Source organism: Onychomys torridus, chromosome 6 (genome assembly GCF_903995425.1).
Source record: "Onychomys torridus chromosome 6, mOncTor1.1, whole genome shotgun sequence".
NCBI lineage: Eukaryota > Metazoa > Chordata > Mammalia > Rodentia > Cricetidae > Onychomys > Onychomys torridus.
Window position 1 is genome coordinate 134,274,711 of NC_050448.1, and position 22,214 is coordinate 134,296,924.

The following is a 22,214-nucleotide window of genomic DNA, read 5'->3' on the forward strand; positions in this document are numbered from 1 at the left end:
CAACAATTTTATATTATGTTTTAGAACTATAAAAGAAGACTTGAGAGTTCTCAGCTCATGAAAACAATAAATGTTTTTATTTATGCAGGAGATGAGGTTGCTAATTACCTTGACTATATACTGTGGACATGTATTGAATTTTTTCATAGAAACCCACAAATGTGAATAAACATTGTGTCAATTAAAAACAAAGAAGTAAAAAGTAATAAAAAAAACAAAACAAAACCAAAGGTGAATTCCCAACAACAATTAGAGTGGGGATTCACTAGATATTAATCTTCAAAGAACCAAAAATAATCTTATATTGACAGTTTTTTTAAAACAAAAAATGCAGAACAACATCATTTTAGACAAAGACCAACTGAGTTCTCTACCAAGAGTCTTAGACTAAAGCAACTGTCAGAAGATATCATTAAATACAAGAGAAAACGATTCTAGAAGAGATGTCAGAGTGGTAAGAAAGAGTAAATAAATTTAATAATACATAAAAAGCAAAGTATGGGTAAATCTAAATAGTCATTGACTCTATAAAGCAACAACAAAGTGCTAATTATTGGCTTAATAAACAGAGCAGAGCTAAAATTCTGAAGAATGGAAGCATTTCTGTCAAGAGATGATTAGATTAAAAAGTCTCTGATAATTAACCTTACAGATCTATCTATAGAGAAAGGTCTGAGAGTTACCACATGTTACTTTTTAAAATGTAGTATGGTCTCTTGCTCATAAGCTTTCAGGGCCTCTCTGTTCTTCAGGAAAAAGTACAGACTCTTCATTGTGGCTTTTGAGGCACTCATCTCTGCATTTCCTCATCCTGCCACATCTTGCATCAGCTGTGCCTCCTCCATCATCTTGCATAGCCCACTCTGCCTGCCACTCATGTTCCAGTCTCCAGCTGATGCTGCTTCCTCTCTTGCCCTACCCCATGTCCTGCCTTCTCCTTTACACTCAAACTGTCTTAGCAGTTTGCATGTTCTGCCTTTGTCCTTGTATAAGCCTTTATTGCTTTTGCTGAGCTGGTAGCATGGATGTTCATGTGTGTGAGGGCTGAACTGAAGGTTTTTCCTGTTCCTGCAGATTTGACAGTGTGCCATGCAAGGTCTTCTTTATTTCATCTTCTTAGTGAGAAGATGTTCCTTCATGAATATTATTATGAGGAGGAATAATGTAACACAGAAGGAGTCCCATTTCCTGAGTACCTGTTACATAAGGGCAAGTCAGTAAGCTTCACTGTAAAAATTTATATTCTTACAACAGTATTGGAAATATGTCATTCTTAAGTAATTTTGTAGAGAAGAACACAGTTTTTATGATATATAGTTAGCAAGGTCAGAGCCAACATTCACATACACATCTGTGTACCTACCAAGTTGTCTCTAAAGCAGCACACTTCCCATTCTTCAGAGCTATGCTTTGGAAAGATAACTGACATCTGACAGGAATGAGAAAGGAGGGTGAGCAAGACCAGGGGCCCAAGTGATATGTCTCAGGAAGGCTGATAGAAAGCTCAGCAATGACTATACAGCAGCAAATATGCAACTGGAGAGATATGTGAGTGTGTGCTAGCCTAAAGTGTCTGCCATATATTATTATGCTTTGCACTGGCATTTTGTGACATGCAGGCTTGGAGATTAATGGCCACTATAGCAATGATATGACATGCATATGAATGACTGTATGTCAAAACATAGTTTCTGAGGGGAGAAAATAATCATTTAACTCCCCACCACAAGTAAGAGGATTTGTTATTTGGGAACTTTTTTCCTGGAAAGTTGCATGTAAAATTGTAAATTTTCAACAAGAGGGCTGTGGGTGCCACTGTATTAAAGGGCAGGCTTTGTTCTGGATAAGGACTAATGTCCAGTGAACTGGTATCTCTGAATGGTTGGTTTCTTTGAAATTCCTCCTCAAATCCTGCTTTCAAATGTTCAAGCAGTAACACTTCCAACTTGGTTGCAGAGCTCTTTCAAGGAAATAATTACTTTGTATGCATTACAAGAAAATGTAAAATTCTTTGGTTAATACAATTGTAAATAATTATCTTTATTTAAGAAAGTGGCAATTCAGAAATAGTAGGGTAAAATAGTTTTATATGCATATTTTGTGAAATTGTAAGCTTCCAAATAATACCTCCCTTTCCTCCTTTTCATCCTTTCTTAGTCTCATCTCTCCCCACCTTTTCCTCCCAGACTGCTGGTGTTCAGCTAGCACCTTTTTAACAACTACGCAGTGGCAGGACTCAAAAAGAGATAACAAAATACCCTTCCTCAAGTATTCAGTCACCATAAAGAGAAATGCCATCTATCTAGCTAAATAGGATTCCAGAGAAAGGAATTATAAAGGTGACACCAGATGAAACACCTCTGGGTGCCATCCTTAACCTAGAGAACCTGTACCCACCCTAAGTGCTTATTAGCAATGAATTCATTTATTTATTCAAATTTCTGTTGGTAAAAAAGAATTGCTCCTGTGACTAGAAGTAGGATGATGGGAGATGAAAATACCCATATGAACAACAATGAGAGCATCATGTAAGGTGCAATTGGTATTGGCAAGAAGGGAGGCAGTAAAGGAGGATTACTGACTGGATGTCACATATGGGAAGGGTTTATATTCAGACAGAACCTGAGGGTCTTTTGCAGTGAGTGGGGCATAAATATGGCAGGTGTGGGGCTCTACAAGGCCAGACAGCACTAGGTAAGATACCAGCTACCGGAAAAGGAAACAGTTTGGCTCTCCCTAGTGTATTTGGCAATATAGAATATGCTATAAGAGGGGATCTCTCTTATGTCTTGCAGAATGATTGCAACAAGTTCCCAGGCATTTCATCTTATCAAATGAGAAAGACTGTGTATGCTGTTTCTAAAATACAGATCTTTTCAGCAACAATTTGTGCAAAGATGCAGGGTCTTTTTCCCTTTGGAACAGTGGGTTAATTTTAGCATTTGTCACTGTCTTCAAAGAATATATATTGGATCACTAGAATAACAGCTGTTGGTTTGAAGATAGAAGGCATAACACATTTCCACACTTATCCTATTCATTAATCATTATGAACTTAAAATGTACAGTAAAAGTCTTTAACTTACATTTCTATGATTATTTGGCAGTATCAAGCTAAGAAAACCTGAGAAGGAACAAACAAATACTGAGTAGAAAATCATACCTTTGGTTGTTTTAAATTTTTCTAGTTTCACTGTTTCAGGTTATTTGGGGTATACTGTTTTGTCAGTGCTGGGGACTGAGGCAACGCTTTGCTTTGCAAGGCAGGTACTCTACCCCTATACCACACTGTAGCTTTGGGTAAGTTCTGATATTCACTAAACTACAGAGTGCAGTATGTGTGCCAGGTATAGATTTTTTGGAGTTCTCTTTTGTTATATTTTTGGTGATCGGTTTATATGATTTTTGGTTATTTGGAATTTAAGGGAGCATTGGCTTTGTCTCAGGGGAACAATCAACATAGGTGTGAACAACTGGGTTCTGCGGCATTTGACACAGAGTCTGAAAAACGGTCAGCAGAGCATCTATTGCTACTTCATTTGCCCTGTGTATTCCCATGATCCACTTTTACAAAATCACACTATCATTACTTGTGCAATGGGTATGTAGTAAGAACAGAACTTACTTTAGACTGAATAGTGTGCTTCCTGTTGATTTAAATATTGAACACACCTTGTCCTGACTTCCACAGGAGTGTGGACACAACAGTGCTATTTGCTTCATCCTGTGTCTGTGGACACAGAACAAACATACAATATATATGTCATGTGAGCAGTTGCCACAACAACCTGTGTATATGGTTATGAAAGGAAGCTCAGAAGAGCATGAATTGATTGTATCAGAAAATGAAGGATGAAGGCTAGGAAAGAAGAGATTGTGAGATGAGGGACAAAGTGGATGAGAGGAAGAGGAAATGCCATTTCTTGTTCAGGATCAACACTGTGAAGCTGGAGGCTATAAGGGCCACTGTAGCCAGACAATGGAGGCTTCATTTTAGCACTCCAGGCCCAGGAACACAGGTTTTTCCAGAATGTAGAGAAGAAGTAGGGATAGGCTTTAGCTTTTACTGTGGCCTGGTCATATTTACATTGGAGATATATCACTGATGGCTGTGTGGAGAAGAAAACAGGGAGAAAGGGATGATGTAAGAACTATCAATGGGAAGGTTGTTCTATCAGTGTCCTAGAGATGACAAGGGCCAGACAGTGAAGTGAGACATTTAACAAGCAGCTGGAAAACAAAAAATGACAGGACACAGGTTTGTTTGGAAGGTAAGTTGAGAAGAAGTCAAGGAAGACAGTATTCCAATTTATGAGTAGTTACTGAGATGAGAGAAACTGAAACAAGAGAAGGAGATAATTAGGCTTGTCAAGAATGAAGAGACCAGAAAGTGTGGACACTTTTGAAGACTGAGGCAGTATTGAGCTGGGTGATAGATTTCTGAGCCTTCTGTGTGGTGCTGAGCATGAGAAAGGATACCATGGGAAATAGGCCAGAACAGGAAGGGCTCTCTTTCCCCACACCTGTAGCTAGGACTGGAAACATCACAAATGAAACTTCATTTACTGGCATGAGGGAGGATCGGCTCCATATTCTATTTGTCACTTCAGTCACCTTCCTTGAAACTCTCTAGGTTCCTTGTTTCTGTGTCTTTTTTTTTTTTTTAAATTGAATTTGTATTTCTGCCTGCTAGGGTCTTCCATACCAAGCCGTACTACATCTCTCTGAATTTAGTTTCTTCACAGGCTCGTGACACTGCTTCACTGACAACTGAAAAAACTGCTGTTATTAATGTTAATGAGAACATTGGCATGGTAAACGTATTTTACAAGGTTTACTGTAGTCAACCCTTAATTATTTAGAACAAAGGAGAAGAGCCATTATTTCTGTTGAAGACAGCTGACATAGAAAAAACTCTATTGAGGCCATAGAAATTAAATGCAGTACAATTAACTTGTATTACCCCAAGGGAAAACAAATCTTTAATTCATCCACTTAAAATTTAAAGAAAACAGAAAACATCCTGAGCAATAAATCCCCTCCCTTCTCCCTCTCAACCAATTGACAGTGAGGCTCCACTATTGCCAGGAAATCAGGAAGTGGTGAGGGGTTCCACAGATAGGCCTTCAGTGATCCTTCTGAGTCAGAAAAATCTGGTGACTGATTCAGTGCTTCTTCAGGCTCATTATGGAAACACCAAGTTGCTTCTTTGCATGGAAAGAAGAGCTAGTTTCAGAAATTCATTTACATTAAATTTCCATAAATTGTGGAAGGAGTGCCTGTAAAATTATTTTCTCTTGCTCTAGATCACTGTTAATTTAGAAAAGATCATTTAATTTCTGGAACATAGAATTGTCATCTCTCAATTTATAGGAAGAAAATGAGAACAGTTTTGTGCTGTTTACAACATGATGGCTGATGAGAACCACTGTTGCTTGTTAAAACATGCATGTCACCTCTCATTCATGTGTTGTATTACTTAATTTAAAACAGTAGAGAATTGCCACAAGGTCAGTTGACGATGAAATTGAAATACAGGCAAAATATTCTTGCAAAATACAAGGTATTTTTCCATTCCTCAGGAGAAAACTCATGTTAGAACATTCTCTAGACTAGGGTTCATATTCAAGATGGCCTAACTCCAAGATGTGTTTTCCACTCCCCAGCACCAGTGCACACTCACAATGTTCAAGGAATGATTCTTTCTCTTTGAAGCCTAGTCAGGAGTCTCTTAACCTTTCTACTTCATACTTCTGACAAGGAAATAGAGTGAGTAGGATTTTTGTCTCCATGTTCAGGTAAGTATGACCTCCACAACTTACTCATGCTTCTGTTTTAGAAATGTTTCAATTATTGGTCGTTATGGTAGGATGAAGCATACATAGACTCTTGTGTTTCCTCACTTATAGTCTACTAGCTTCTAAAGGCTAATGCATGTGGTGGTTTACTCAGTTGAAGAAAGATCAGTTCTACAGGAGGTCAGACTCACAATTTCTCTCAAGTAATCTTATGTTCTTTTAGAATTTTGGATTTGCTGATTGACCAGGTCAACTAAGATTTCACAGATTTCTTCACGCTCAGAGCACATGGCCTTCCTGCCTCTGTATAAAGTGGAGACTCCATAGTCTACTTTTGGTACAATCAGACTGTTTTCCTAAAGGATTGTCTTATTTTAGTATTATCAGCAGAACTTTTAAATGGATTTTCACAGATTTCAGGACAATATTCAAATCTTCCAATTTATCACAAAAGGCTTCATCATTTCAGCCTCATTTCTCTCTCTTGCCTTACATTCATACACAATGTGGAACTTTCATTCTTTAGCAATGCCTTGCTCATACCTAGGAATATACTCACTTCTTTTCCAAAAAGCTCCTACTCCTCCCCTATGTCTTGCTTGCAATGTTATTCATTAGGAAGAGTGTTTTGTTGAATTTATAAAATGCCATTGTTTGGTTGTGTGTCTTACAGACACACACCTGATAGCGATGAGATGAGTGTTGAACCTATGCTTTCTGTGCTAACAAGTATGTAAGACTTTCTCATCCCTGTTCCCTTATACATGGATCACCAAGAGAAGGAGAAATAGATGAGATCTACATGAGCAAACTGGGGGGTAACAGAGGGCAGGGGATGGGGGATGAGAACATAGGGGAATGGGAAGTTCAAGCTGGAACAGGGACAGAGTGGGAGAGCAAGGAAAGAGATACCATGATAAATGAAGACATCATGGGAATAGGGAGAAACACAGTGCTAGGGACGTTCCCAGGAATCCACAAGGATGACTTCACCTTAGACTAGTGGCAATAGTTGAGAGGGTGCCTGAGCTGGCCTACTTTGGTGACCAGATGACTGAATACCCTAACTGTCATCATAGAGCCCTCATCCAGTGACTGATGGAAGTAGATGCCGAGATCCACAGTCAGGTTCCAGGCCGAGCTCCAGGAATCCAATTGGTGAGAGAGAGGAGGGATTCTATGAGCAAGGGACATTGAGACCATGGTAGGATCAAGTATGGAGAGGACTAGCCAAACTAGTAGAAATACATGAACTGTGGACCAATAGCTGAGGAGCTCCCATGGTACTGGACTAGGTCCTCTGGATAGGCAAGACAATTGTTTAGCTTGAACTGTTTAGGGGACCCCCAGGCAGTGGGATCAGGACCTATTCCTAGTGCATGGGCCAGCTTTTTGGAGCCTAGTGCCCATGGTGAGACACTTTGCTCAGCCTTGGTGCAGAGAGGAGGGCCTTGGACCTGCCTTAATTGAATATACCAGGCTCTGCTGACTCCTCATAGGAGAACTTGCCTTGGAGGAGGTGGAACTGGGATGGGTTGGGGGAGAAGGCTGGTGGGGCAGGAGGAAGGAGGACAGGGAAATCTGTGGTTGGTATGTAAAATGAATAGAAAATTTCTTAATAATAATAATAAATAATGCTATAAAAACAAAAACAAAAGAATATAACCTGACACACAGCTGATAGTGTTCCAGTGATTTTTAAATTATTATTAAACTAAATATTATTGTTAGGGAATATTGTACATGTTCAGTTGAAAACATTTATTTTTTCAGTATCCAAAGAGCAAATTTCAGAGCTGCAATGAGCCTGCCTGAGTTTCATTGAAAAGCACACTTGCTCACTGTAAGGTCCTATCACCAATTAGCTCCATTTGACATTGTCAACAATTGGTATTATGGACCTCACTAGATCTTCATGTGATTTTAAAAATAGAAGGCACAAATCTAGACTTTTGGGTGAATTTTTCTATAGGTTATCTGCTAACTCATTTGTAAAGACGTCTCAAAGTTAAGCAAGCCCCACTACTTGTTTCTGATATCAGGATAAAAGCTGGGCTCATATTTATGACCATGATGGAATCACTCAGACCCTGGGCTCACTCTTTCTTGAAATGTTAATGGAGACTCTATCAAGCTTTTTTCCATAACAGTCTGTTCCAGCACCCTTTCATGATAAATGTCCTGAAGATAGAAGAGACATATCTCAACATAATAAAGGTAATTTACAACAGGCTCACAGCTAACATAATTCTAAATGGGGAGAAACTCAAAACATTTCTACTAGAATTGGTAACAAGACTAAGATATCCATTCTCTCCATATGTATTCAAAATAGTGCTTCAAGTTTTAGGTAGTGTAATAAGATGACTCAAGGAGACTGAGGAGATACAAATAGGAAAGTAAGAAGAAAAACTATCCTTATTTTCAGATGATATTATTGTATAAATGAAAGACCCTAAATAATACACCAGGAAACTTCTATAACTGATAAACTGTTTTTAAAAAGTAGCAGGATACAAAATCAACACACAAAAATCAATAGCTTTCCTATATACAAATGACAGAGTGAGAAAGAAATCTGAGAAACAATGTCTTACACTATAGCCTCAATAAATATCTTTGAATAACTAACCTTGCAAATGAAAGACATGTATAATGAAAACTTTAAGACATTGAAAAAATAATTGAAGCAGACATCAAAAATGGAAAGAAATCCTCTTATCCTTGTAGATTAGCAGGATTAATATTATATAAAAAAGATCATCCTACCAAAAGCATTCTACCGATTCCATGCAATGCCCCCAGCCTCCCCCACCCCCCGCAAAAAAATTCAAAACAAATCTTCATAGAAATTGAAAAACTAATCTTAAACTTCATATGGAAACCTAATAAACCTTGGATAGCTCAAACAATCCTGAAAAATAAAAGAACTCCTGGAGGCATCACCACTTCATATTTCAAGCTGTATTACAGAGGTAGTAATAAAATCAGCATGGTATAGGCATAAAACAGACATATTGATCAATGGAATAGAATTAAAGACTCAGACATAATCCCACCCATATATGATTTTTGACAAAGGAGCCAAACAAATATATACTGGAGAAAAGACATCATCTTCAACAAATGGTGCTGGTCAAATTGGTTGGCTGCCTGTAGAAGAATGAAAATAGATCCATCCTCATCACCTGCATAAAACCCAACTCCAAATAAATCAAGGACCTCAACATAAGGCCAGATACTCTGAATCTTATAGAAGAGTAAGTGAGAATAGGCTTGATCTCACTAGTATAGGTAAGGACATTCTCAGCAAAACAGTGATAGCACAGACACTAAGATCAATAATCAATAAATGATCCCATTTCAAAATTGAATATTATAATTTTCTTAGTTTCTTAGTATAAATATTATAGTATTTGATTCTGTCTTTTAGTTCATATATAAGTCTGGTCAAATATCAATTTATAAAGAGATTTCTGGGCTGGAATGTAGCTTAACAAGTGGAACAGCACTTGTTAAGTGCATACAAGACCCAGAGTTTGAAAATACAAGTGATATAAACTAAATTTGTGTTAAAAACTGTGCTATCCTCTAAGTGGACAACCTTCAGCCATCCTCTACCTTCATCATGCTTCAGTAGGCTTAAATTCAAAATGAGGCTAACAAAATCATCTGGAAGAGTTGTTCTGACAAAGGAACACCTTTGGCCCAGTACATGAATGGTCATTCCTGCATCTCTACTTAAAGAAAGAACATTACAGGTATAGCTGACATACACATTTATGACCTCAGTGCCTGTCATGTGACCCTCATCTGTAAGTCTTAAGTCCATCTTCTCAGCGTATTGTAGGATCGCCTCCTCTCACCATTTCAGTTCAGTAAATTTCTGAACTTTCTTTCACACACTAAAACCTCTGTCATTCACAAGTTTCAGTATGCATCATGTCCCTCAAGCCTTACAAACTGCTTTTTTTTTTCTGCACTGTGTTTTTTCCTTTCATTCTCTTTATAATGATTGGAGACATCTGCTTCTCTCAAAGTCAGTTTTTCATATATTCAGCAAATCCATATTTTTTTTTTACCATAAGAACATGGCTCCTCCAGTTAAGACTGCAGTTTTCTGCATCCAATTTCTTTCTCTGTCTTTAGTTTTATATATATAAATGAGCTCCAGTGTCACTGATTTAAGCAAGGAGTTCTTATCTTTTCTTTCAAAATGTATTTTTTTAATTTGTCGTGTGTGTGTGTTTTGTCTGAGGTATGTATGTGTACTAGGTGAGTGCCTGGTGCCCTTGGAGACCAGAAGTAGGTGTCACATCTCCTCGAACTGGAGTTACAGAAGGTTGTGAGCTGTATGTGGGTTCTGGGAATAAAATCCAGGATCTCTGCAGGGCAACAAGTGCTCTGAACCCCTGAGCCATCTCTCCAGACCAAATGTCACTGATTAAAAAACAAAACAAAACAAAACAAAACAGTACCTGGCTTTCAACAGGCTTCTTCAGCTTGCCTACCTCTCTGTCCCTTGTAGTGATGTCTTGCAGGAGAGTCTGTATTTGTTGTTTCTTCAGGCCCCATTCTTCACTTCACCTTAACACTCTCATGAAGAAATCCATTATTTCCATCTACAAATACAACGCTCCATTCCTGTTCTTAGTGTCATAGTCGCTATCCACATGCCCTCTTCTTAAAACACTTTACACTTTTCTCTCAGAGTCCATGACAACACATACTTTTTTCCTGCATCCTCAATGGTCTTTTACGCCTATATGCTAGTTCTGCAAATGGCTATTCTTTCTAGTTCTTCTCTCAGGCCCTAATCTTTCAGTTCCAAACTCATTCCATTAGCTAAGTCTGTTCTCTTCACCTACAAAACCTAGTCTAAAGGTTTCTGTTTTTTTTTTTTTTTCCATTGCTGGAGTTGAAGCCTCTAAATTTCCCCTGAATTATACCAGTCTCTGTCTCTTTACTTTTATTTTTCATTGGTCATGTTGCATTCATACTGTACCAAAAGTAGTACTTTAAAAAATTAGTGAGTTCATATTCTTGTTTTTCATAAAACCCTTTACTTTCACTTAGAATGAGATCTCAAATTCAGTATGATTTTGTCCATCAGCCCTTGCCAGCCTCTTCCATGGTCTGCTCCACTCGTCAAACACTCATCCTCTTCCAAGTTCTTGAACTATTGACTTGGCATGCAAATACTCAGATCTATCCCTGTGACCCTTCCCTGTCAGCCAGAACAGAACACAAAATGTCACTCTTAACAGATTCATGCATTGCCATTTCAACTTTAAGTGAACTTTCAGAAAGTCCCCACATTATTTTCATCAGGACACTTGCTTCTACCTAACATTTACTGTTTAAATTGCCTACTTTTTTTTCTGAGACAGGGTTTCCCTGTGTAGCTTTGTGCCTTTCCTAGAACTCACTTGGTAGCCCAGGCTGGCCTTGAACTCACAAAGATCTGCCTGACTCTGCCTCCTGAGTGCTGAGATTAAATGTGTGTGCCATTACCGCCCATCCATAAATTGCCTACTTTTTAAAGTAAAATAAATTTTGTGAGAATAGGAACTTGTTTCATCCAATAATGATCCCTGGGACTTAACACAGCATCTGCAGAAAACATGAAGAATGAACAAGCATACCAATACATATACTTTACCTAAAATCAAGAGGCTTATATATAACTTCCACCAGATGACAGCCAATATTAGTGAAGGTGTTGTTAATTAAGTTTCCACCAGATTTACTATACAGATACAGCTGAGAAATATGTAAGACATGAGTTCTCACTTGAAAGACTAAAAATATCCAGGAAACGCATGCAACAGACAGAGGACCCCATTGTTCACTGACACACATGTCTAAGTGTAACAGACATATTAAATTTCCCATGTGAAATATTTTAACAATAGTAATATGAGTAAGGAAAGAAATCTGAATCTGATTTTCTCTACAAGAGCTGTTTCTATTCATTTGTTCCCCCATTTTCCTCTGCTACACACCTGCAAATTCAACCTAAGTTCTCAATTGCTATGAAACAATCTGTCCACATGAATATCAAAATCTCCACAATCTAAGAATGCATTTGGAGAATGATACTCCAAGAAAGAAATTAGACAGTCAATTCTTGTTACTTCTTTATTACTTACACATATACATGAAACAGTTTTATTCTGAATGTACTTTTATATATCCAAAAAAAAACCCCACTGCTTTCCATGCTGAAAGTCAGAATAATGTGCCCTAGATATTGAGAGGAAGTAAGGAAGTAAAAATATGTGTTCTTTTTTTCTCGTCTTTATTTAAATTCATAGGCCTTCTTACACCTATGTGGTTAGCAGTACTTATATAAAGTGCCCAATTATGGACAATTTCACATTTATGGGAGACACTCTAAAGAGTTATAGTCAGCACAAGGCAGTGTCATTGGTCAAATAGCAGTTTTTATGCTCCATATTTCCAATATAGGTCATTTTTGAACATGAGCAAATCATTTGATAGTTCTCAATCACAATGATTGTTTGAGCAATTAGTATAGAGATGTAAATAGTTTCATATATTTCAAAAAGATTCCCTTTTAGTAGTAGGATGAAATAATCAATGATCTTTCAAGTTTTCATAATCTATAGTCACATCTATTATTTAGCATCTCTCAGCTTGTCACCTTCCAATCATGGTTCCTTCAGTTACATTAGACTTCTCACAATGCAGGAAAGTGTCTTGGTTTTCAAATAATTGTACTTAAAGATTTAGTACATGGCTTTAGACTAAGTAGCAACTAAAAGAGAATTAAAAAGAAAATCAATATAGTTCAATATATATGTTATGTGGAATATTGGAGAACACATTATGTGTGATAAGTATGTGTGTATGCAGATGAGAATGAGAGCAAGTAGGCGTATATACATGAGTACTTGAGTGTGCATGGTGTGCACATGTGTTTATGAGTTATGTGTGTGCATGCATGTGGTATATTTGTGTGCAAGTGTGGTTGCCTGTATGAAAACTATCCCATTACTCCATCATGACCATGACCTTCCTTATAAGACAACTTCACTAGGTATTTGAAAATGCAGGAGTTTGAATCTTGAGCAAATGTCACAGTTACATGGAGTCTTTGGAGGCAGCTGATTCAGATTGTCCAGGTACTGCAGAACCTGGGCAGTCATCTCAACGTCTGTTTTTCGTACTTTCCAAATAAAGTTCTTCAGGCTGTTCTTGGCTTTATGAGGCAGCAAATGTTTATCTTTATCTAATGTGGCCATAGAAAATGTGACAGGCACAACTATAAATCCATAATACACAGTAAACCCACAGCCACTGGCAGGCAGTTGTTTTGTTATAATATTGAATTATTGTTTTGAAGAAGCAAATAAACTTTGTTAAACAAATCCCTTTTCATATTAAAATGAGCCCCCTTGTGTGTACATTTACATGATGGTGCATGTGTATGTGCAAATGTGTGTGAAGGCAAGAGGTCAATGTTGGGTGTCTTTCTTTATCATTCTTATTTTGGGGACAGGATCTCTCACTGAACCTGGATATCAGTGAGTCAGCCTGACTGGCTGGCCAGAGAATCTCTGGGAGCTGTCTGTTTCAATTCCAGTTCTGGGGCTTGCTGAATCATGCAATGTGCCCAGAATTTTACATGGGTACTGGGGATTCAAAGGCAGGTCTTCCTGTTTATGTGGCAAGCACTTTATCAATGGAGCCATCAGCTTCCTAGACCCTAGAGTAAGCCACTTCTTTATTTTATGTAGCAAAGTTGGAGTATATGAAGAAACAGCTCTGACATAGATTTAAGCATGGATTAAATGTGGTGATATTGTGTTCCCCAAAATATTGTGCACCCTAATACTGTAGGATGTTCTGTATGTCAAATGTGTTGCTCTGATTGCTTAAAATAAATAAAGTACTGATTGGCCAGTAGCCAGGCAGGAAGGATAGGGTAGGTGGGACAAGGAAGAGGAGAATTGTGGGAAGTGGAAGGCTGGGGGGGGGAGGGGAGACACTGCCAGCCGCTGCCATGACAAGTGAGATGTAAGGTGCCGGTAAGCCATGAGCCATGTGGCAACTTATAGACTAATAGAAATGGGTTAATTTAAGATGGAAGAACTAGATAACGAGAAGCCTGCCACAGCCATACAGTTTGTAAACAATATAAGTCTCTGTGTGCTTACTTGGTTGTGTCTGAGCAACTGTGGGACTGGAGGGTAAGAGAGATTTGTCCTGACTGTGAGCCAAGCAGGAAAACTCTAACTACACCCTAATAAACTTATCTGGGGTAAGAGAACAGAACAGCCACTAGATACAGAGGCTAGAAAATGGTGGCACTCACACCTTTAATTCTTGCCATCTAGAGGCATGGATCTCTGTGAGTTCCAGGCCACATTGGAAATAGCCAGGCATGGTGACTCACACCTTTAATCCCAGGAAGTGATGTCAGAAAGCAGAAAGGTATATAAGGTGTGAGGACCAGAAACTAGAAACTTTTGGCTGGTTAAGCTTCAGGCTTTTGAAAAGCAGTTCAGCTGAGATCCATTTGGATGAGGACTCAGAAGCTTCCAGTCTGAGGAAACATGATCAGCTGAGGAATTAGCAAGGTGAGGTGGCTGTGGCTTGTTCTGATTCTCTGATCTTTCAGGGTTCACTCCAATACCTGGCTCCAGGTTTGTTCCTACTAATAAGACTTTTTAAGATTCATGCTACAGGTTATTATGAGAAGGGGAAAGAAGAGATGCTTAGGAAAGAGTTTCATGTATCTGAGGTAAGGTAAAGGAGTGGGCTTCTCAAGAGTATCTAGCTATTTCTCTTAGCTCAAGAGTTATAGAATATCTTTTTTTTAAAAGTCAGTTAATAGATAATGCATTATCTTTTCTTGACTATACCATAGGGGGAGGAACCAAAGTCTGTTCACATCTGCCATAGGTGAAGAAGCTATGGCTTCAGGGGCTCAACATGCCTGAATCACATGACTATTAAATGGCAGGGATTTTGTTAAGCTGGGCATTTTCTTTCTTTTTTTCACAGCCTTTGGTGGGTTTATTTAATGGCAAAACACTGGGCAAAATACAGTACATAGGAAACAATTGCACAAAGGACAGGAAAACCCTGGACTTTCTATTCTCATCACAACAAAACTCTTATATTTCAGTGGTTATTACTGATTTAGCCTTAAATCATTGACTTTAGAACTTTGTTTTTTATTTAACTAATTTATTTATTTTACATCATGACCACATTTCCCCTCTCTCCTCTCTTGCCATTCATTCCCTTCCACCCACTCCAATCTACTCCTCTTCTGTTTATATTCAGAAAGGGGCAGGCATGAGTATCAACAAAGCATGGTATATCAAGTTGCAGTAAGACTAAGCACCTCCCCTTGTATTAAAGTTGGGCAAGGCAATCAAGGATGAGGAATAGGTGTCTCTCCAGGGACAGCCCCTGCTCCCATTGTCAGGAGCCCCACAGGTAGACCAAGCTATACAACTGTCACAGATATATGGAGGGCCTAGGTTGATCCCATGCAGGCTCCCTTGCTGGGGATATTTTTCTGAATGTTGTGAATATGTTTCTCTGATTGATTGATAAATAAAATGCTGATTGGCCAGTAGCCAGGCAGGAAGTGTAGTATAGGACAGATAAGCAGAGAGAATTCTAGGAATAGGAAGGCTGAGTCGGATTCACTAGCCAGACACAGAGGAAGTGAGATGTAAAAGTACCAGTAAGCCACAAGCCATGTGACAACTTATAGATTAATAAAAATGGATTAATTTAAGATATAAGAACTAGATAGCAAGAAGCCTGCCACAGCCATACAGTTTATAAGTAATATAAGTCTCCATGTGTTTACTTGGGTCTGAGTGGCTGTGGGCCCGAGTGGGACTGGAGAAAACTTTAGCTACACTTCCTGATTGTTGCTTCAGACTCTATGAGTTCCTATGAGCCAGATTAGTTGTTTCATTTCTCTGGGTTTCCTTGTGATGTCTTTGACCCCTCTGGTTCCTACAATCTTTCCTCCCTTTCTTCAGCAGGATTCCCCTAGCTTGGCCTAATGTTTGGCTGTGTGTCTCTGCATCTGATTGGTCAGTTACAGGATGAAGGCTCTCTGATGACAATTGTCGTAGTCACCAATCTGATCACTGGAGATGGCCAGTTCAGGCTAGGAGTCTTAGCTGGGGTTATCCTTGCAGATTCCTAGGAGTTTCCCTTGTACCATGTTTCTACCTGACCCTGCAATTCATCCCATTTCCAGTCATCTCTTTCAGTACTCTCCTCTTCCATTCACCCTCAATCTGATCCCTAATGTTCCTATCCCCACCCACCTCCAGTCCACCCAGTAGACCTATTTTCCTTTCTCAGGGAAATCCATTTGTCCTCCTTTGAGCTCTCCTTATTACCTAGCCTCGATGGGTCTGTGGATTGTAGCATGGTTATGCTTTACCTAACAGCTAATATCCACTTATAAGTGAGTACATATTGTGTTTGTATTTCTGGGTCTGGGTTACCTCACTCAGGATGATTTTTCTAGTTTCATCCATCTGCCTTCAAATTTCCTTTCTCATTGTTTTTAACAGCTGAGTAATATTCCATTGTGAAAACATACCATATTTTATCTATTTTTCAGTTGAAGAATATGTAGCATGAATCTTAAAAGTTCTTATTAATGAAATCAAACCCGAGGCCAGTTATTGTGGTGAATGCTGGAAGATCAAAGAGACAGAACAAGCCACAGCTACCTCACCTTGCCAGTTCCTCAGCTGATTCTTTTTCCTCAGACTGGAAGCCTCTGAGTCCTCATCCAGAATGGCTCTCAGCTGAACTGCTGCTAGAAGCCTAAAAGCTTAACCAGCCAAATGCTTAACTAGCTCTGGTGCCTGGTTTTCATGCCTTATATATCTTTCTGTTCTCTGCCACCACTCCCTGGGATTAAAGGCTCTCTTTCTGGGATTAAAGGTGTGAGTCACCATGCCTGGCTATTTCCAATGTGGCCTTAAACTCTCAGAGATCTGCCTGGCTCTTCCTCCCAAGTGCTGGGATTAAAGGCATGTGCTACCACTGCCTATCCTCATGTTTAATATTGTGGCTGTCCTGTTCTCTGACCCCAGATAAGTTTATTTTGGGGAACACACAATATTTCGGGGAACACAATACCACCACATAGATTGTTTCTGGTTTCTGACTATTATGAATAAAGCTGCTATGAACATAGCTGAGCAAGTGTCCTTGTAGTATGGTGGACCATCCTTTGGGCATATGTCCAAGAGTGGTATAGCTGGGTCTTGTGGCTGATTGAGTCCCAGTTTTCTGAGGAACTACCATATTGATTTCCAAATTGACTGTACAAGTTTGCATTCCCACCAGCAATGGAGGAGTGTTCCCCTTGATCCACATCCTCTCCAGCATGAGCTGCCCTTTGTGTTTTTGATCTTAGCCCTTCTAACAGGTATAAGATGGAATTTCAGATTTGTTTTGATTTGCATTTCCTTGATGATTAAGGATGTTGAACATTTCTTTAGGTGGTTTTCTGCCATTTGAGATTGTTCTGTTGAGAATTCTCTGTTTAGGTCTGTGCTCCATTTTTTAAATTGGATTATTTGGTTTTTTTTGATATTTAGTTTCTTGAGTTCTTTATATATTTTGGAGATTGGATGTGGTGTTGGTGATGATCTTTTCCCATTCTGTAGGCTGCTGTGTTGTTCTGTTGATGATGTCCTTTCCTTTACAGAAGCTTTTCATGAGGTCCAATTTATTAATTGTCAATATTAGTGTCTATGCTACTGTTGTTCTATTCAGGAAGTTGTCTTCTGTGTCAATGCATTCAAGGACATTTCCCACTTTCTTTTCTATCAGGTTCAGTGTAACTGAATTTATGTTGACATCCTTGACCCACTTGGACTTGGATTTTATTCAGGGTGATAGATAATAGATCTATTTGCATTTTTGTACAAGCCAACATCCAGTTACACCAGCACCATTTGTTGATGATGCTTTCTTTTTTCCATTGCATAATTTTGGCTTCTTTGGGTGTCCATAGACATGTAGATTTATGTATGGGTCTTTGATGTGATTCCATTGATCCACCTGTCTATTTTTATGCCAATACCATGAGCTGTTTATTACTATAGCTCTGTAGTAGAGCTTGAGGTCAGGGATCATGATGCCTCCAGCAGTTCTTTCATTGTACAGGACTGTTTTAGCTATCCTGGGTTTTTTGTTTTTCATATGAATTTGAGTATTGTTTCAAGGTCTGTAAAGAATTGTGCTGGGATTTTTATGGGGACTGTGTTGAATATGTAAATTGCTTTTGGTAAGATGGCCATTTTTACTATGTTAATCCTACTGATCCATGATCATGGAAGATCTTTCCATTTCTAATATCTTCTCCAATTTCTTTCTTCAAATACTTAAAGTTCTTATTATACAGGTCTTTCACTTGTTTTGTTAGAGTTACCCCAGGGTATCTTATACTGTTTGTGGCTATTGTGAAGTATGTTGTTTCCCTGATTTCTTTCTCAGCCCTTTTATTGTTTGTATATAAGAGAGCTACTGATTTTTTTGAGTTAATCTTGTATTCAGTCACTTCACTAAAAATATTTATCAGCCGTAGAAGTTCCATGGTAGAATTTTGGGGGTTGTTTGTGTATACTACCATATCATCTACAAACAGTAGTTCTTTGACTTATTCTTTTCCAGTTTGGATTCCCTTGGTCTCCTTTAGTTGTCTTATTGCTCTAGCTAGAACTTCAAGTAGTATATTGAAATAATATGGAGAGAGTGTACAGACTTGTCATGTTCCTGATTTTAGTGGAATTGCTTTGAGCCTCTCTCTACTTAATTTGATATTGGCTGTCAGCTTGCTTCATATTGCTTTTATTATATTTAGGTGTGTTCCTTGAATCCCTGATCTCTCCAAGACTTTTATCACGAAGGGATGTTGGATTTTGTCAAAGGCCTTTTCAGCATCTAATGATATAATCATGTTTTTTTTTTTTTCTTTCAGTTTGTTTATATGGTGGATTACTTTGACAGTTTTCATATGTTGAATTATCACTGCATCTCTGGGATAAAAGGCTGGGTATTTTCTTACCCAAATGCTTCACATTTAGAGAACTTGAGGAGTTCTGAGCAACCAGTCACTGCCATGTGGGGCAAAGCACTACCATTTATAAACTTTAATTTTTGTGCCTTTGTCTATTGAAAGATTAGAAATTAATTTGGAGGTTCCTCAAAATTTAAAATAGAACTAGCTATTCCACTGCTTGATGTATCTAGAGAACTCCATATCTTACTACAGAGATGCTTGCACATCTATATTTATTGCTGTTCCAATCATGATAACAAGGGAATAGAACTACCTAGATGTTAATCTACAAATGAATGGATAATGAGAATGTGGTACATATACAAATCAGAAGGTGAATCAGCTATAAAGAAAAATTAAATGACAAAAAATTCTAGAAATAGGTAGATTTGGAAGTATCATAAGTGAGGTGACAACTCAAACCAAGAGGTCAAATGCAAATCAGTGCTCTCCATCATACACAGGCAAAAGGACATATTAGTCATTAAAGAGGAAATAAAGGTTATTTTTTGTTTCAACTCAGTATTAGCTTTTCCTTTTCTTGTGGTGGGTGGATGAATAAAACTGTAATTGATTATGAAGATACAAATCCCTAAATGAAGCTCCATGACTTCAGAGATGCCATTCTAGCTGTAGAGAGGTTCACTGAGATATACAGAATCAGGTATTGGACACATGTTTTCATGGCTTTTGTTTTTGTTGGTGGTGGGTAGTCATTTCTTAGAACTATCCCAGGATGACACCAAATCTATCTTTAGTTTGAATCAGCATACTTTTTAAGGGAATCGTACATACTTCAGCTCTGGCTGGAGTAATATCTGCTTTTGATTTTTTTGCTTCTATGTCTCTCACACATACATTATCACTCAGGAAATGGAACTCATCCTTCACTTTGCCCCCACTTCTTACTTTATGTATAAGAGATGCTGCTATTATCCTAATGGAAAAACTGAGGTTTCTGGAAAGTGAATACCTTCCAAACCAAATGGATCTAATCTGGGTCCAAAATACAAGCTCTCAATCTCTAAAGTATCCAAAAGCTTTCATAGTAAAGTATCTCAAATTTAGATCTATTTTAGATATGGTCAACTTGATCTAATTCACTAACTTCCCCTTTTATTATAATTTTGGTTATACAATGGCTTTTCTTATACAGTTTTTATTCTTTTTTACAGAGATTTTAAATGCCAAGAAGTCGCTTGTATTTTCACTGTGCTATCTTCTTCATGTATGTCTTCATACACTATTTTAATCTAATATATGCCCATTTATTATTCTGTCTATATCTTTACCTACCTCTTAATTAAAATTTAAAAGCAAATCAGTATTAAATTATAAACAGCATGATTTCTGTCCCTCTGGGAAAGGCATGGCTTTTACATGTTTACCTTTTACTATAGAAACTAAGAACCACAGAGGGAGCTATTCAAATTAGAATCTTCCTGTTCTTTCAAATCTGTTTTTGCTTCTTTTCTCATAACTCTTGACATATCTTTGCAAACACCATTAACCTCAACTCATTGTTCGCTTTCTGTTATATAACACCTTTGAAGGGCCATTTTGAATGGGACTCTCCATTACAGGAAAGAGACATTATCATTCTTTGGGGTTTTATTTCTTATTTTCCTACTGTTTGTGACAATTTACAAATATATTTTGTACTGTTATGATCACGTCTCAAATGTCAAACAATTCAGGTCATTATATACTTCAGATAAGACCAATGAGGCTGCTCTGTGGGGGTAACACATTGTTCTGAGAGAGAGGTCTCTTTCAGATCTTAAGTGATTACATAAAAGCCTTGAAATATATATACAGAATAAGAGACAATTAATGGTTTCTTTTCTATTTAAGTACACAGGAAATATATTGAGTGCTTGGTGCACTTACATTACTTTTATTTATTGCTAACTGATTGTTTTAATTATCAGGATAAACAAAACTATCTTAGATTTCACTTCCGAGCCAACCTAGAGAATCACAAAATGTATAATTCTTCAATGGTTTTATTTTGCTGATTTTCCTGTTCTCTCTCCCTCCATTTTTGACTCACAGCACCCTTACTGCTCCAGAGTTCCCTTTCCTATCATAATGCTGTCTTGATTGCTCATCCATGTTTGAATAAGTCCTTCCTTTACCTCCTTAAGAAGGGAAGAACTCTTCTGTGCACAAGCACTATTGCAGTTTTTGGCTTCTGTGATGCATTATTGCACATTTGTCTCTAATATTTCTTTTATTTTTTCCTGTAATTAGGCTGACAGATACTCAGGAGCAGAGACTGACTTCTTCCTAAAGACTCAAGTACTATGTAGCAGAGAATGCATATTCAACAAATAGTTGCTTCATTAAATCGTCATGTTTTTACTTTCTCTAGTTGTCTTAAACAATTTTTTTTTGTAGATCTGGAAAAGTATTTTAAGATGAGATTGACCTAAAGTTGCTAGCTTTAGAAGGTAAAGAAAGATTATTCTAGGGTAAATATAAATTAAAACTCTCTTTTAACATAAATATATCCAGTGTGATATTTGTGATATAATCATTAAATTATTATTGCCTTTTTTTAAAATTTAGAATTTAAATTTAACTCAGCCTCTAGTGTATATGCCAATCCTATATTGGTCTGACCTAAAACCAACAACAGTAGCCAAAACCTTGTACTTATTTTTCTAAATTATAAAAACTCTATATGTATAATTTTTTTTGAGACAGGGTTTCTCTGTGTAGTTTTGGTGCCTGTCCTGGATCTCGCTCTGTAGACCAGGCTGGACTTGAACTCACAGAGATCTGTCTTCTTCTGCCTTCCAAGTGCTGGAATTAAAGGCATTCGCCACTGCTGCCCAGCTATAATTTGTTTAAACTTTTGTGGTTTTACTAATCAAGTCCTCCAGTACAAGACATTCTTTGAGTGGCTCAGCAGCCATTGCTGAATAGACTGAGTGTTTGATGTAGAAGACACCATGTATTTCTTCACTGGACACAGGTGAACAGGTGTCACTCTACCTTCCAGGGGTTGACATTCTCTCATAGAGATAGCCCACCTCCGTGTAGCCTTTTTCTGAGCTGCAGCCTGGGGATTTTCTTAGTTGCATAACTCATGTGATCAACAACTTTTTCTAGGATTGACTCAGGTCTTCTGAGCAAAGACTCAGGATTACATATTTATAATTTACATTGTTAAAAATGAAGCAGGTTACCTTTGAAGTAAACATGAAATACTTCCTAGTTTTGAAACATTTTATAAACACAATTCATAATCTCAAGTAAAAATAACTTTTAACAATTTGCTTTGATTAGCACATTGAAATATTTCATAAACTTTTTTGCATATG

The 22,214-nt window shown here is 37.8% G+C and overlaps 1 protein-coding gene across 12 annotated transcripts in view; it reads right to left on the bottom strand.

Annotated features, from left to right (window-relative positions):
• Lrrc7 (leucine rich repeat containing 7) overlaps positions 1-22,214 on the bottom strand; it is a 357,320-nt gene that overhangs the window by 246,369 nt on the left and 88,737 nt on the right. The gene's annotated exons all lie outside the window — the stretch shown is intronic.